The sequence below is a fragment of the Schistocerca gregaria genome, chromosome 4 (genome assembly GCF_023897955.1).
Source record: "Schistocerca gregaria isolate iqSchGreg1 chromosome 4, iqSchGreg1.2, whole genome shotgun sequence".
Classification (NCBI taxonomy): Eukaryota; Metazoa; Arthropoda; class Insecta; order Orthoptera; family Acrididae; genus Schistocerca; species Schistocerca gregaria.
Window position 1 is genome coordinate 633257632 of NC_064923.1, and position 17943 is coordinate 633275574.

Here is a 17943-nt window from a genome sequence, read left to right on the forward strand (position 1 = left end):
TGGATTCCAACAGCATCAATCAAGCAAAACACAATGTGCATATTTTTCACATGACATCCTGAAAACCATGGATCAAGAGTCAGGTAGATACAGTATTTTTTGGTTTCCAAAAAGCATTTCAGTCAGTACCCCCACCTACACTTATCAGAGAAGTATAGAGAAGTATGATCCTCTGGGATATCAAGCCACATTTGTAACTGGACTGAGGATTTCTTGTTAGGAAGGATGCAGCATGTTATTTCGAATAAAGAGTCATCAACAGATGTAGAAGTAACTGCAGGTGTGCAGCGGGGAAGTGAGTTTGGATCCTTGCTGTTCATATTTGTGTTAATAACTGGCAGACAATATTAACAGTTAGCTCATATTTTCTGCAGATGATGCAGTTATCTGTAATGAAGTACTGTCTGATAAAACCTGCACAAATATTCAGTCAGATATTGATAACATTTGAAAGATGACATTGAACATATGCAGAGATGCGCAACACAAATTCTAAAGAAATCTTGCAAGAAAAATTAGGTTACACATAGCAGATCACAAGCTTTTTCGCGCCCAGTGCATGTCTTAGCCAAGTGATAGAGAATGTGAGATCACTGTACGAGGGTTATACAAAGCAGGATCATGTTGTAGTAGTGGGTGAAGTGGGGAACAGTATTGATAGGGATTAGGGCTACAGTATTGAGTGTGTCCTGGTAAAAATAGCATCTGCAATGAACCACGCTGCTTTCATGCAGTATAATTGGCTCCAACTGAACAGCTACATCAGGGGGATCAATACAGAAATAGGCCAAATGCTTTGGGTGGCTACTTTGTCAGGCATAGGTTTGGATCCTGTTGATGGTATTGGTAGGTGGGACTTCACTAGACATAGCCTGGATCTCAATAGGACATGGAAGGGTAAATTGGCTGGGATGACAGCAAAATCCTTAAGGGGAGACACAGAAACTCATGAGAGTATCTCTTTTTTAAGCTAAGATCAGCATCCAATTATTCAACATTGAATGAAATTAAGCTTAACGAGAAGATTGGACAGGCAGGTACTACATATCTTAAAATATAACAAGATTCTCATACAAGTACAGTGAAAAATAATGTTAGTATGTCACAAGATTCTCATAAAAGCACAATGAGAAATAATGTTAGCATATTACATCAGAATATCAGGGGATTAAAAACCAAAAGTAGATTCTTGATTGTTTAGAAAATTTAGAAACTAAGAGTTGAACAGATGTACTATGACTGTCTGAACATTATATAATCACAGCTATGGAAAAAGTTAATGTAGGTGCATACAAGCTTTCAGCACATATAAGTAGAGACACTATGGAGAGAGGAGGAGTTGCCATATATGTTAAAATCTGTCACAGTGTGAAAAATTTAGGAACTAAAAAAATTTGTAGAGCAACATATAGAAGCATGTACATGTGAGCTTATACTAAATAATGGTACTTTTACAATTGTAGTCATGTATAGGTCCCCAAGGGGAAATTTTCAGCTATTTTTGAAAAATTTGGATTCTTTGCTGTGCTATCTGTCAGACATTTTTGTTTGTGCTGATTTCAATGTAGATTTTCTGAAAGAGTCAGAGAGAAAGCTTGACTTTGAGGTATTACTTGTTTCTTTCAATCTGATATCAAGTATTGATTTTCCTAAGCAGCACACTGATAGATAATGTTTATATAGACCAAGATAAGTTTAATCACATAAGAACTTTTCCTATTAACAATGATCTGTCTGATAATGATGTACAGCCAGTTACAGTATATGACATAGCTCCATGCAGTAATTCAAAACAGTCCTCCAAAATTGTGCATTCAATTAACAATTTAACAATTGAAATTTTACAGAAAGCTTGCAACAGTTAAGACTGGTATGAAGTGTAGAGGGGACCTTATACTAATTTAAAATTTAATCTGTTTCATTATATATTTGTGAGTATGTTTAAAAACAGTTTCCCTAAACAAACAGCAAAATATAATTGTAATAAACCATCTAAAAAGCCATGGCTCAATAAATGGATAAAAATATCTTGAGAACAGAAAAGGGAAATGTGTCTTATAGCTAGAAGGAGTAATGATCCAGAAACAGTGAAACATTATAAAAATTACTGCACTGTCTTAAGAAAAATTATTAAAAAGTCCAGAAGTATGTGCAATAAGTCTGAAATTAGCACATCCAAAAATAAAATTAAAACAATTTGTAATATTGTTAAAAGGAAAACAGGGCAACCTAGAGCACAAGAAGACTTTATTTCTATCAAACGCATTGAAAATTAATGATATGAATATAACAGAGGGAAACATTCCACGTTGGAAAAATATATCTAAAAACAAAGATGATGTAACTTACCAAACGAAAGTGTTGGCATGTTGATAGACACACAAACAAACACAAACACACACACAAAATTCAAGCTTTCGCAACCAACGGTTGCTTCATCAGGAAAGAGGTAAGGAGAGGGAAAGATGAAAGGATGTGGGTTTTAAGGGAGAGGGTAAGGAGTCATTCCAATCCCAGGAGCGGAAAGACTTACCTTAGGGGGAAAAAAAGGACAGGTATACACTCGCACACACACACACACACACACACACACACACACACACACACACACACACACACACACACACACACACACACACATATCCATCCGCACATATACAGACACAAGCAGACATTTGTAAAGGCAAAGAATTTGGGCAGAGATGTCAGTCGAGGCAGAAGTACAGAGGCAAAGATGTTGTTGAATGACAGGTGAGATATGAGCGGCGACAACTTGAAATTAGCTGAGGTTGAGGCCTGGTGGGTAACGGGAAGAGAGGATATACTGAAGGGCAAGTTCCCATCTCCAGAGTTCTGACAGGTTGGTGTTAGTGGGAAGTATCCAGATAATACGGACAGTGTAACACTGTGCCAAGATGTGCTGGCCTTGCACCGAGGAATGTTTAGCCACAGGGTGATCCTCATTACCAACAAACATTGTCTGCCTGTGTCCATTCATGTGAATGGCCAGTTTGTTGCTGGTCATTCCCACATAGAAAGCTTCACAGTGTAGGCAGGTCAGTTGGTAAATCACGTGGGTGCTTTCACATGTGGCTCTGCCTTTGATCATGTACACCTTCCGGGTTACAGGACTGGAGTAGGTGGTGGTGGGAGGGTGCATAGGACAGTTTTTGCACCAGGGCGGTTACAAGGGTAGGAGCCAAAGGGTAGGGAAGGTTTTTTGGGGATTTCATAGGGATGAACCAAGAGGTGATGAAAGTTAGGTGGATGGCGGAAAGACACTCTTGGTGGAGTGGGGAGGATTTCATGAAGGATAGATCTCATTTCAGATCAGGATTTGAGGAAGTCGTATCCCTGCTGGAGAGCCACATCCAGAGTCTGATCCAGTCCCGGAAAGTATCCTGTCACGAGTGGGGCCCTTTTGGGTTTCTTCTGTGGGAGGTTCTGGGTTTGAGGGGATGAGGAAGTGGCTCTGGTAATTTGCTTCTGTACCAGGTCGGGAGGGTAGTTGTGAAATGCGAAAGCTGTTTTCAGGTTGTTGGTGTAATGGTTCAGGGATTCTGGACTGGAGCAGATTAGTTTGCCATGAAGACCTAGGCTGTAGGGAAGGGACCGTTTGATGTGGAATGGGTGGCAGCTGTCATAATGGAGTTACTGTTGCTTGTTGGTGGGTTTGATGTGGGAGGATGTGTGAAGTTGGCCATTGGACAGATGGAGGTCATCGTCAAGGAAAGTGGCATGGGATTTGGAGTAGGACCAGGTGAATCTGATGGAACCAAAGGAGTTGAGGTTGGAGAGGAAATTCTGGAGTTCTTCTTCACTGTGAGTCCAGATCATGAAGATGTCATCAATAAATCTGTACCAAACTTTGGGTTGGCAGGCCTGGGTAACCAAGAAGGCTTCCTCTAAGCGACCCATAAATAGGTTGGCGTACAAGGGGGCCATCCTGGTACCCATGGCTGTTCTCTTTAATTGTTGTTATGTCTGGCCTTCGAAAGTGAAGAAGTTGTGAGTCAGGATGAAGCTGGCTAAGGTAATGAGGAAAGAGGTTTTAGGTAGGGTGGCAGGTGATCGGTGTGAAAGGAAGTGCTCCATCACAGCGAGGCCCTGGGCGTGTGGAATATTTGTGTATAAGGAAGTGGCATCAATGGTTACAAGGATTGTTTCTGGGGATAACAGACTGGGTAAGGATTCCAGGAGTTCGAGAAAGTGGTTGGTGTCTTTGATGAAGGATGGGAGACTGCATGTAATGGGTTGAAGGTGTTGATCTACGTAGGCAGAGGTACGTTCTGTGGGGGCTTGGTAACCAGCTACAATGGGGCAGCCAGGATGATTGGGTTTGTGAATTTTAAGAAGTAGGTAGAAGGTAGGGGTGCGGGGTGTCGGTGGGGTCAGGAGGTGGATGGAGTCAGGTGAAAGGTTTTGTAGGGGGCCTAAGGTTCTGAGGATTCCTTGAAGCTCCGCCTGGACATCAGGAATGGGATTACCTTGGCAAACTTTGTATGTAGTGTTGTCTGAAAGCTGATGCAGTCCCACAGCCACATACTTCCGACGATCAAGTCCCACGGTTGTGGAACCCTTGTCCGCCGGAAGAATGATGATGGATCGGTCAGCCTTCAGATTACGGATAGCCTGGGCTTCAGCAGTAGTGATGTTGGGAGTAGGATTAAGGTTTTTTAAGAAGGTTGTAGAGGGTGAGTGAGTTGCCTTTCCGGAGGTGGGAAACCAGGAGATTGGATAGTTTTTTGAGGTGGAGGGTGGCATGCTGTTCTAATTTGCAGTTGGCCTTTTCAACAGACAATGCTATATATGCTTTCACTAATCAAATATTAAATGCTTTGAATATCTGAACATCACCCACTGGGATATTTTGTAATGTCTCAAAGGCTTTTTACTGTGTGAATTGTGAAATTCTTCTAGATAAGCTTAAGTATTGTGGTATGAGTGGGCCAGTGCACAAATAATTTAATTCATATTTAACTGGAAGAATGCAGAAGGTTAAAGTTAACAGTACAGATAGTGTGGTCCTCTAACTGGGGAGGTATCAAGAATGGTGTCCCACAGGGTTCAGTCTAAGGTCTCTTATTGTTCTTAATATATATTAATGACATGCCACTCTATATTCATGAAGATTCAAAGTTAGTTCTTTTTGCTGATGATACAAGTGTAGTAACCACGCCCAACAACGATAGTCCACTGAGGTAACTGTAAATAATGTCTTTCAGAAAATTATTTAGTGGCACTCTGAAAATTGACTTAAAGTTTGGGAAAACACAGTACATACAATCCTGTACAGTAAATGATAAATATAGACTTTGAACAGAAGTCTGTTGCTAAGGAAGAATATTCAAAACTTCTGGGCGTGTGCACTGATGAGAAATTGAAATGGTAGAAACACATTGATGATCTGCTGAAATGGTTACATTCAACTACTTATGTCATTAGAGTCATTGCAAATTTTGGTGATAAACATATCAGTAAATCAGCCGTCTATGCCTATTTTCATTCACTGTTTTCATATGGAATCATATTTTGGAGTAATTCATCACCAGAAGAAAAAGTATTCATTGCACAAAAGCATGTAATCAGAATAATAGTTGGAGCATGCCCAAATTCACCTTGCAGACATTTATTTAAGGAACTCGAGATACTCACTGTACCTTCACAAAATATATAAATTTGTTATTAATAACCCGTCTCAACTAAAAAATAATAGTGAAGTGCATTTATGACTAGCTGTGGAAACTAAATAATGTCTTTCATAAAATTATTAAGTTATTCTCTGCAAATTGAACACTAGAAGATAGGATGAGCTTCACTATTCTAGGTTAAATCTGACTTTGGCACAGAAAGGGGTGCATTATGCAGCCACAAAAATCTTTGTTCATTGCCAAATAGCAGTAAAAGAGTGACAATAGCCAAACAACATTTGAAAACAAATGAAAAGAATTTCTGAGTGACAACCCTTTCTACTCAGTAGATGAATTTGAAGAAATGAAGTAATAACTGTATAAAAAATTAATTACAGGATGTACAACTTTGCTTCTGCCATTTCCTGATAGGTGGTGACAACTGTAAGTAGTGGTCGAAAGAAACAGATCACAGATATCAGGCAGTTAGCTTGGACCTTAGTCAACATAACCTCATTAAAAAATTAGTCAATTTGTGTCTGCATCATAAAGCTGTTCTTGATTGAAAATATCAGTTTACGAGCCTAATTCTCATCACATGTGGGAGGCGTTACTGTTCTGTTTCAATATGAAGAAAACAGCAGCTGAGTCTCATCGAATGCTCATAAGTACATATGGTAAGGATGCTATTAGTGAAAGAATGTGTCATGAGTGGTTTCAACATTTCAAGAATGGTAATTTTAACATTGTGGACTAGCATAGTGGTGGAAGAGAGAATGTTTCCAAAGATGCAGAATTGGAGACATTGCTGAGTGAAGACTCGTGTCACACTCGAGAAGAATTGGCATGATTAGTGGTAGTGACACAGAAAGCCATTTCGAAACGTCTCAAGGCTGTGGACATGATTCAGAAAGAAGGAACTTGAGTCCCATGTGAGCTGAAACCAAAAGGCATTGAATGGCGTTTCTGTGTTTGTGAACAGTTGCTTACAGGCAAAAACGGAAGTGATTTCTGCATCACATTGTGACTGGGGACAAAAAATGGGTTCATTATGATAACCCTAAATGCAAAAAAGACATGGGAATATCCCAGCCAAGCTTCCACATTGACGGCCAAACTGAATAGTCATGGCTCCAAGATCATGCTCTGCATTTGGTGGGACCAGCTCGACACCATGTACTATGAGGTGCTAAAACCAAGCAAAACAATCACAGGTGCTTGTTATCAAATGCCATTAATACATCTGAGCAGAGCATTAAAAGGCAAATAGCTGAAATACAGTGAGATGCACGATAAAGTGATTTTTCAGCATGACAACGCTCGATCCCATGTTGCAAAAGAGGTCACAATGTATTTGGAAATGTTAAATTGGGAAGTCCTACCCCACCCAATGTATTCTCCAGACATTTCTCCCTTTATTACCTGTTTAGATCAATGGCGCATGGCCTGGCTGACCAACACTTCTGATCTCGTGAAGAAGTTACAAATTAGATCGTTTCGTGATTGCTTCAAAAGATGAACAATTTGTTCAATGCGGGATTCATACATTGCCTGAAAGATGGGGGAAAGTAGTGGCCAGTGATGGAAAATATTCTGAATGATATATGTGCAACCAATTTGTTTCATTAGAGCTTCAAATGTTGGGCATAATCCAGTGGAAGCAAAGTTATACACCTTTATGTTGTATAAAGAAAACTTATGTTAAACTGATGCTTTCCACATCATTACAAAATGTCATATTCATTATCTATGAAACAAGTATTAATGGGATTAATGGGTGATTTCACCTCAAATCATACAGGTCGTGTCAGTTCATTGTCATGAATTTCTCTGGAAAAAATATATATTAGACCTCCACTTCACAAGTGTTAAGAAATAAAGTTTTTTTTTCTTAATTTCTGTAAATGGTACAGCCCTTTGAAAAATGTATATTTTGTAAATAACTCTTAAAACAGTACAGAAAAAAATATATATCTAAAAACCAAAAGTACTGGAGATGTCTTGCACCCTCTTAGTATGTTGAAATTTAGCTAAGACATGCAAACTTATGGGCTTCCTTTAACTTACAAATTTGAGATGAAGATACGAAATTTAAGTTAATTTTTCCATTCAAAAACTTTTTTTTCTCATTTGGAAAGTGACAGAATTCTATCTTCCCTGTCATATTACCAGATACTACTGATGTAATTATAAACAGTATCTTCTCTGCTCCAGCTACCTGTATTATGTAAATATTTATTACAAAAAAATGTAAAAAATTGCATTTTTATGAGTTTTTTGAATTATTTACTCAAAAACCCCCATCTGAAAACTTTTGAGAACTACAGAAAATATTGTTTGGTTAATATGTCGTTACAAATCCAGTGGGTAATATTTTTCTGTGTAAAGCATTAAAATTTTTTCGACATTCTTTGTATTCTGCATCACTGAATTTCTAGTGTAAAATATGCATGCTGTTTACAACAAATGAGCGAAAAATTGCGCATAAACCATTCTCATTGAGTTTTGTGTTTGGCTTGAACTCTTTGTTTGATATAGTGTCAGTGAGGAAATACAGTAGTGAAAGAGTGAGGTGTATGCACCAAGAATAAAAGGCACAAGAAGGTGGTGTTCAAGAAAAGCGAAAAACACTTCAAGGTTGTTGGAAATCTGTCAGAGGTATTGCAGAAATATCTTTGTCCTCAAGTAACAGTTTTAGCATCACATCCATTGTGCAGGAATTGCTATGCTCAGTACATAAAGAAATTTAGTGACAACTCCACCTGAACAATCACTATCACCCAAATGTGAAACTGAAAAAGACAGTGCAGATATTCCTTGGTGTGAAGTTGTTGATGCATTGACTGTTAGCATTTCTGCTAAAGCTCCTACTACAGCCTCTTTAAACATTCAGGAAAGGTAAGAAGCACAAGAAGATACAGTACATAAAAAGAGAAGTGGAAGAAATTGAAAAGTTTTATGCACACAAGATCTTCAAAACTTTGTGAAGCATATAATGTAGATGCACTTGGTGCAGAACCAGAAGATATTGATATGTGCATGAAATGCAATGTGTGGTTTCAAAACCAAACTACTGCTATTCCAGTAGCCACTGCAAAGGTGCATTTTCTCACACTGATACCAGGTAACTACTCTAAGCAGTAGATACAGAGATACATACCCACTTCCTCACATTATCTGATTTAAACAGCTGGTAAAATAAAGAATGAGAAGAGTATTTGGGCATGTCCAGGTTCTTACTGTGGGTATCCATTGTAAGATGATGCACTTAATGTTGCTCTGGAATATTACCTAAGTGATGACAAAGATTGCAGCAGGCAAAGTCCTAACCAGGTTGATGTTATCTCTATTAGTGAAAATCAATAAAAAGTTAAAAAGGTACAAAGATATATGATAATATCAATAAGGGAAGCTATCTCCTAATGAAAAAGGAGAAACTGAATGTAAAAATTGGCCTCTCAAAGTTCTACTTTTTATGACCAAAATGGGTAAAATGCCAATGAAGGAAGTATGCACATGTACTTGTTTCATCATAAACAGTGGAACAGGAAAGAAGTACAAAGAGGTGGACCTGATGCTTTTGTATATATGTCAAGAACTGCAAGATAAATATTGGTTGCAGGAGTATGCAACATGTCATGGTGCTGAAATGATGACTGTTGAAGCATTACAACTTCAGGATATTGATAATGATGTAACCTTTGCATTGTGGGAGAGAGGTAAGTTGGTGAAGCAGACAGTAGAGCCACAGGAGTTTGTTACAGAGGTTTGGCAATGGGTCATGAAAGGAACAGCTCACCATCACAACTGGAGGATTCAGAGACAGGCCATAGTAGAAGTAAAATAAGCCGCAACTAAAAGTCAAAGTTATCACTGGCACACATCGCAGGTATCAATATTCATTCACATGTGTTGCTCACTACCTTGGAGCATAACACTGTTTTGCTATCAGTGACGATTTCATTTATGACAGTGCACATGCATCCTACCCTTTCAGCACCATAACTGATGATATAGCATCTGGAGGCCATGCATTTTCTAAACATGTGTATGTGACTGATGGTACAGCATCTCATTTTAAAAACCGCTTTCAGCTTTATGAGCTTTGTCAACACTGTAGTGCAGCAATTAAGACAAAAAGTGGATATTTTCAGCAACATGTTATGAAAAAAGTGCCTGTGGCAGGATAAGAGATTTCTGTAAACATCTTGCAGCAGGATTTTATCTCCAGCATGAAGCTATTGGTGCTATAAGAGATGATACTGGATTTGTACACACCATATCAACATTAATAACAAACATGAAACTCTTAATTCTAAATAATAGTATATTAAGGGAATTCTGTTTAAAAAAGAAAAAGAGAGAGAAGAGTGGTCTACTATGAAGACTGTGACAGGAATTCAATCGAGTCACTACTGCGCTTCATCCTGGTGTGGTGTATACATTGCAATAACAGCTCTCCATGAAATGCAGCTCTTTACTGTGAATGAAATGCAGCAACCACAGTATACATTAGAAGACTTTGTACTGAGCCACTTCATATCTTGTGTGTATGGCAATCAGTGGTGGGTGAGACAAATAATAAGTGTTTCTCATGAGCTGCAAGATATAACCTCTATGACACCTCATGGTCCTTCTAATGCTTTCAAATGGTCATCATCAAAAGATCAATGTGCAGTTACTATTTCCCAAGAACTACTCTTGTGTGTGTGCAAATTCAACTCGGCTGTGCATGTTCAATCAGAAGCAGATGAAAAAAACAAATGAATTCGTTTCAACACTGTAGCATTGATTGCTTCATTGTAGGCAATTTTAATTCATGGAAAGTCATAAAGAAGTAAAATCATGACAGAAGACAATAATAATTCTTGAATAACATCATAAAAAGAAAAATTGGTATAAGTATTCTATATATCTTAGTTTTAATATAAAATGCTTTCAAACATAATTATGAGATGTTTTCCCACTCACTTATAATGCTGTAAAGTAATTATATTGATTCAGAAATACAAGTTTTGCATGACATTTACTTAAAATCAGTGATCAATTTAAGTGTCCATTATTGTTTGACCATGAGAGTAGAGCTACGTCTACCTAAAAACTTTCTCACATTTTGTACAGAGAAGTACTGCCCACTCTGATTGTACATTCCCTAAGTTCAATGACAAACTAATGTACCATGAAATTTTTAGTGCATTTGGGATGAGGGTTTTGGAGAAATTAATTTCTCAGTAACCAAAATATTTTTGATTCTTTCACTTTTATGTACAAATATTTTGATGTTTCCAGAATTTAATGTGTTAATGTCATAGCTGACAGACAGTGGTCCTTCCACTTTCTCATTTCTTTGATATTCACAAAAAAAATTTTCACAGTTTTTTTTCCCAAAAAAGGTTCAGAAGTGTGTACATATTAATCATGTCTTATAATACTGGAAACAATGTATTTATTGAAAATAAATTCAGATCTCTATCATTTTTGGTTCTGTATTACAAACTTTCAATGTTCCCTTTCATTACAACATTTTCACAAATACTCTCATTTAAAGAGAGGTCTGTAGCATTTTAAATCATAAAAAAAATCAAAATACTGTAGTTTTGGAGAAGTATCATGTAGAACTTCAACATATATTTTTTTCAGCAAACTTTGAAATAGTGATGTGACACAATCACTATTGACCTGTATGATTTGAGATGAAATTGCCTTGATGTAATGTAATGTTATGCTTTTTGGAAACCAAGAAATACTCTATCTACCTGACTCTTGATCCATGGCTTTCAAGATATCATGTGAAAAATGTGCAAATTGGGTTTGCTTGATTGATGCTTTTGGAATCCACGATGCTTTGCACTGGCAGCTGCTTGAAGCTAAATACATACTATCCTGAGAAAGCATAGTAACAAAGTTTCAAGAACCAGCTTTCAATTATGAATACAGGAATATATTAAAACTCAGTATGTACATATGTATTGCTCACACATGCACCATAAAGGCAAGATTAAACTAATTAGATTTCAAGCAGAGGTGGTTAAATATTCATTCTTGCACACTCCATATGTGAATGGAATAGCAAACAGCACTAATAACTGTTTATTCATTGCTCTTAGTTTAGTCTAAAAAAACAGACACTCACAGAATATCAAACAATAACTATTTATTTTACTGATTACAGTAGCAAATTATCACCTGACAACTGACAAACAGAGAACTAGCTGAAGAACAAACTCACAAAGAGTAAACAAGTAGGCTAAATACCACTCTGCCATTCAGCCAAAGAATAATTAAGTTTCTGCACTATGTGTTTGTAACTGGTGTTTCAAGCTTTCCGCAGAATGCCCCCCCCCCCCCCCCCCCTCCCCTCCTCACAATAGAACGGAGCTCCCAGAATGTGAAGGAACTTGTGCCATACTGTCAACTAGCCCTCCTATAAGTCACTATAAGTTGCTTCTTTTGTGACCTCACTTGTCGTCTCACAGGTAGCAGTGCTGTTGGTTGTATGGCTTTCTGTATTGGCAGGGGTCAAAGTCACCATTGTAGCAGTGATGTTTTCTTGCTGTTGAACAGGTGTGTCTGTAGTGTGCACATATATTGGTTTCACCTGCTCCCATGACACTGTCAGAGGTCATTCAATGTATGCTATTTGGATCATATGTAGGTTGTATTTTAATATGCAGGAAGGTCCCCAATATAGTGGTTGTGATGGTACATGTATAGCATCTGCCCGCAACATCACATGGGAATGTCACAATGTCTTTATGTATAAACAATTTCTGAATCCCCATGACATGATGCTGGGGTGGACATAGCCTGGTTATCTGGAGCTTCAATTATTGCAACATATATGGCAGCCTGGTTCCATTTATTTATTTATTTATTTACTTGCTTATTATATGGCAATATATACACAAAGATTACAAAACTACTACATGTTCACTTTTAAATACACACTCTCCACCATAAAATGGGTCTTTCATTTATTTTACAACATCACTCTTCACCGTCAGGAAATCTTTGAAAGGATCCTTGTAGGCAAGTGCGGGACATGTTAATACAACATAGGGCATCTGTCTGTCATTCCACACCACTGTCACATGGCAGTGATAAAGATTTTTCCCACTTGTAGAAAATGTCTGCACATCTTCCATGGCCTATTCGGATCCGGTTCAGGATAGTCCAAATTGTCCGAAGGTGGTTGAATCCAGGGGGTTTCTTCTGCACTAGACTAATCTGATCATATATAATTCTTTCAAGTAACTTGTAAATAGTGCTCAGTAGTGTGATTGGGCAATAGTTATTAGGCTGCTCTAGTGCCTTGCCGGGCTTGAGTATTGCTTCATTTTTTGTGACATTGAAACAAATATTATAATGTCAGACAAGAAGTCCACCAGCCATCTTTTGGCATAGTTCCCACTATGCAGAAGAAATTCTGGATGGATTCCATCACTTTTTGGTGCCTTTCCAGGTTTTAGAGTTTGAAAAACAGCAGAAACTTCAGATACAGAGAAAGTTCTTGAGATTTTTCATTAGTGTTCCTTTTCAGCAATGGAAGTTTGTATCTGATGTATATTATGTGACTTTTATCCCTTGGTACTCTTGATGTGGACAGTAAATGTGAAGCAATCCTTTTAGCTAATATATGAGTGTTCTTCCTTATTTTAATTTTGTTTCCATCCAACTTCCATAGTAATGACCATGCCTCCCTACTTCATGTCTGAAGACTGAGATTCACAGATGCCAGCTGTGTTGAAAAGAACTCTGACAGTACACAGAATTTTTCCCCATTAACCATCTCAGCAGCTTAAGTCCCAATGTCTGGCTTAATTGCTGTACGTAGTTGTGACAAGACTAGTGGAACAGCTGATGTCCAGTAACTATCATGGAACATAGCATGACCTTTAGTGTTCTATGCCATCTCTCCACCATTCCATTGTTTGAGGGATGGTAGCTTATGGTATGGTATTGTGGGGACCCACATTATTTAGAGATCAGGAAACAAAATTTACTCAAGTTGTCGCCCTTGGCCGACGGTGATGTGAGCAGGACATCTGAAATGTGAAATCCACATATTTAATAAGGACCTTGCTGTCATTTCTGATTATGTGTCTGTTACAGGAGTTGCTTCTGCCCAACATATATAACTGTTCATAGCCATAAACAATTAACAATAGCGGGTGAGGGCCCACGAGGTCTATGCGCACCTGAGTCTTGGGAAAGTCACCCACTGGCTGGTACACATGTCTGCCAACTCTGTATCTCTGACAGGCCATCATGCCCTCACCAACATGTTGCAATTTTCCTTCATACCTAGCCATACAAATTTCTTCATCATCAGCTTGACTGTGGCATTCATACAAAGACGTGTGAGATTGTGGATGCTGTCAAGAACTGACTTTCAGAGTGATGAGTCACAAATGGCCTAGGCTGAGTCTTGGACATACCACACCAAATTAGGCCTTTCCTGCCTATCAACCACACTTCCTTGAACTTAAGGGATGTAGCTGCTTTACAACAACTGTTGTAGCTATTCGTTGGTGGCGTGTTCCACTCTCAATTGGTCATAAATTATCATGGCAGAAGTTGCACTGATCCTTGAGAAAAATCAGCCACTATGTTCTGTCCTTAATGTGCCTTATATCAATAGTAAAGTGCCTAACAAACTCCTGTTGGAGAAATAGGGATGGGAAAAACGGACTGCTTAAAACTGATACCAGTATCTTAGTTATGAATAACCAGTATTTTTCAGTATTTGCCTGGCCTCAGTTATAACAGTTGATTTTTATTTTTTACTAATAACCAAGTAAAGGAATCAAAATATTGATTATCAATAGCAGCAGCTCTAAATTTTTTCATTTTTAAATAAACCTTTTTTCAAAACAAGAAATAATTTCTATTCATAAAATTTTCATTGGTTTGAGGTATCGTGTTATTATAGAAAATGGGAAAAGCAATCAGTGCCATTTTAATAACAATGCTGACAGAAATCAGCAATACGAATTGGTATAGCATCACTGGGACAATAATGTCCCAGTTTTCGTGTGTCATGGTTTAAGGTATGCGTGTACATGCAGTGAGCAAGACTTGCACCCACCTGGTCTACACTAGTGGTTCTCAAATTGTGGGGAGTGACCCCCACGGGGCAGCTATATTTTAAAAAATTCTTGATATCAAACAATTATGTTGGTAATTTCCTTCAAACAAAGAAGATGCCATTGACCTGAATTGAATTACGCCTTATGTCTTTTTACACCAGATGCAGCTGACAGCAATGAAACCAAGTTTAAATTTTTAGCATTGTTTGAAATGATCGGGTGAGCTGTGTTATGTTGGCCAGTGCACCGTGACTGTATCTTTAACTATTGCACATGCTGCAACCTTTGGCTTGTGTACCTCGACACCTCCTCACAGTCTTTCAGACTTCATGAGAAAGACTTGACTGCATTATGAAGCGGTCCCTTTCCTCTTTTTCATACACTACCCGCCCACAGACCTACAACCCCCATTACAATATCTTTAAGTATTTTTATCTTTGATCTCATCAGTTTTTCAAGTAGTTTTGAGTTCATTTTTGCCTTTACCAAGCGACCTATTGCCCCAGGTTTCTTCTTGTTTCCCCATACTTCATCCACTCCATCCTTTCTGTGATTTTTCCTATGTATTTTGGTGTACGTTTGTGATTTTTTCCTCACATATTCCTATGTTATTTATGTTTTTTACAAATGTTTATCCTCCACCATGAAAAGTTTCCTTATCTCTAGTGAGAACGAGATCCCACATACTGTTCCTGAATTGTTGCTTGGCTTGTGGGATACCCTCAAATAGCCTTGCCATCAAATTTCCCATCTCCAGCTGCAAACTCTCCTTCCACAATGACCTCCATCTGTTCAGAATCTGCCAGCCCTTAACCCTCACCAACATTGTCCTGCAAAACCATGTCAATCAGGACCAAACCTTCTTGCTGTACCTCCTCTCCATCCATCAAATTCTCCTACTGCGCAATCCCAAATTCCTGGATCCCATCTAACAAAAAGAAAATTTTCCCCTCCTGGAACTAGAGCTGCCTGCACAATGCCAGCTCAAACAACTCTCCAATCTGTTCACTTCCTACTCCCAACTTTCCCTACCACTATCTACCACCTCTGCAACAGTCCCAAATCTTCCCCACAGTCCCTCATAGCTGACAAACCCTCATTTGCAGATCTATTACATTTACCTCACCCTCAAAGACTTTGTTCCATCGTCATACAGACCCATAAAACAGTCATGAGTATTTCCTCCATAAGTTTAGCCCTGCAGAAGTATCAGTCCCTTCCAAAGGTCTTACCTTTTGTTCCACTTCCAAATTAAATCAGGCTGGACTTGTTAAAGACCTTCCCTCTTCTCCCAGTTCCTACAGTGGAAACACTTTTTGCCACCAACCGTATCAGTCAGACTCAACCTAAGACTAATGTTGAACCACATTGTACCATGTCTGTTTCAGTTCACTCCTCCTTTCAACCATGATCCACTTCTACTGCCCCAAATCACGCCCTGTTAATTTTACTGACTTTCTTAACCTCGAACCTTTCCTCATCATCATTCCCCAAATTCTTCAACATGCAAGCTAACATTACTTCCACAGAAAGAGCCACAATCCACCACCATAAATCTGATTCCGACTTTATTATCCCACCTGCTGACAAAGGCACCACCACTGTTGTTCACAAGGATTAACTGACAGAAGGACTCTGCCAGGTGTCAGATTTGTTCACCTACAAACCCTGCCACAATGACCTCATTCCAGAAATCCAACAGAATCTCCAGTCTTTACTCAAATCCTTAAGCCCATCCCAGAAGGTCTCCCAGAGTCTTATGTCTCTCCTCATCCCTACTACACTCTACACTCCTACCTTCTACATGCTTCCTAAAGTATATAAAGCCAACCATCCTGGATGCCCCATTGTGGCTGGTTACTGTGCCCCGACTGAGAGAATTGCTGCTTTTGTTGACCAACACCTTCAGCCTATCACCCACAGCCCACCCTCCTACATAAAAATTACCAACCATATTGTCCACTGACTCTTCACAGTTCCTGTTCCTGTACCACACAGTGCCCTGCTCATCATTGTTGATGCTACCTCCTTTTACACTAACATCCATAATGTTCATGGTCTTGCCACAATTGAACACTACCTTTCCCAACACCCTACAGATTCCAAACCTACAGCCTCCTACCTGGTCACCGTCATCAACTTCATCCTCACCCACAATTACTTCTTCTTTGAAGGCACCACCTACAAATAAATCCAGGTTATGGGAATGGGCACTCACTTGGTACCATCCTACAGGTATACCAACCTATTCAAGGGCCATCTTGAGAAATCGTTCCTAATCACTCCTCACCTGTTTCAGATTCATTGATGACATCTTCGTGACATCAACATGTCACATTCCTCAATGTCGATCTCCACTTCAAAGATTGCTACATCAGTACCTCTGTCCATATCAAACCTACCAATCACCAGTAATATCTCCATTTCGACAGCTGCCACCCATTCCATATAGAGAAGTCCCCTCCATACAACATAGCAATTTATTGTTGTTGCATCTTTAGTGATGAGCAGCCCTCTTGAAATATATCAAGGGTCTCATTGTGGCCTTCACAGATTGTAATTACCCTCCTAACCTTGTACAGAAACAGATCTCCCATATCTTATCTCTCCAGTCACCCACTACCTCCCAAAGTCCCGCTGTCCCGCCACAGAGGAGCATTTCCCTTGTGACTAAGTACCACCGAGGACTGGAGCAAATGCATCACATTCTCTGCCAGGGTTTTGACTACCTCTCATCATGCCCTGAAATGAGGAATGTCCTACTCACCATCCTCTCCACCCCTCTCACAGTGGTATTCTGCTGCCTTTAGAATCTACACAACATCCTCATCCATCCCTACACAACCCTTGCTCTTATCCCTCTTTTCTCATGGCTCATATCCCTGTAATGCACCTAGACGCAAGACGTGTCTCATGCATCCTCCCAGCATACCTTCTCCAGTCCAGTTACAAGAATCATCCATCAAAGGGAGGGCTAATTGTGAAAGCAGTCATGTGGGCTACAAGCTGCAATCACTGTGCTTCATTCCACATAGAAATGACAACCAATAAGCTGTCTGTCTGCAAGAAAGGCCACCGACAAACTGTGGCCAAGAAACAGCTGGACCACCCAGTTGCTGAGCATGCTGCACAACACAGCATTCTTCATGTTAATGACTGCTCCGCAGCCTGTGTCATCTGGATCCTTCCTACCAAGACCAGCTTTTCTGAATTGCACAGGTGGG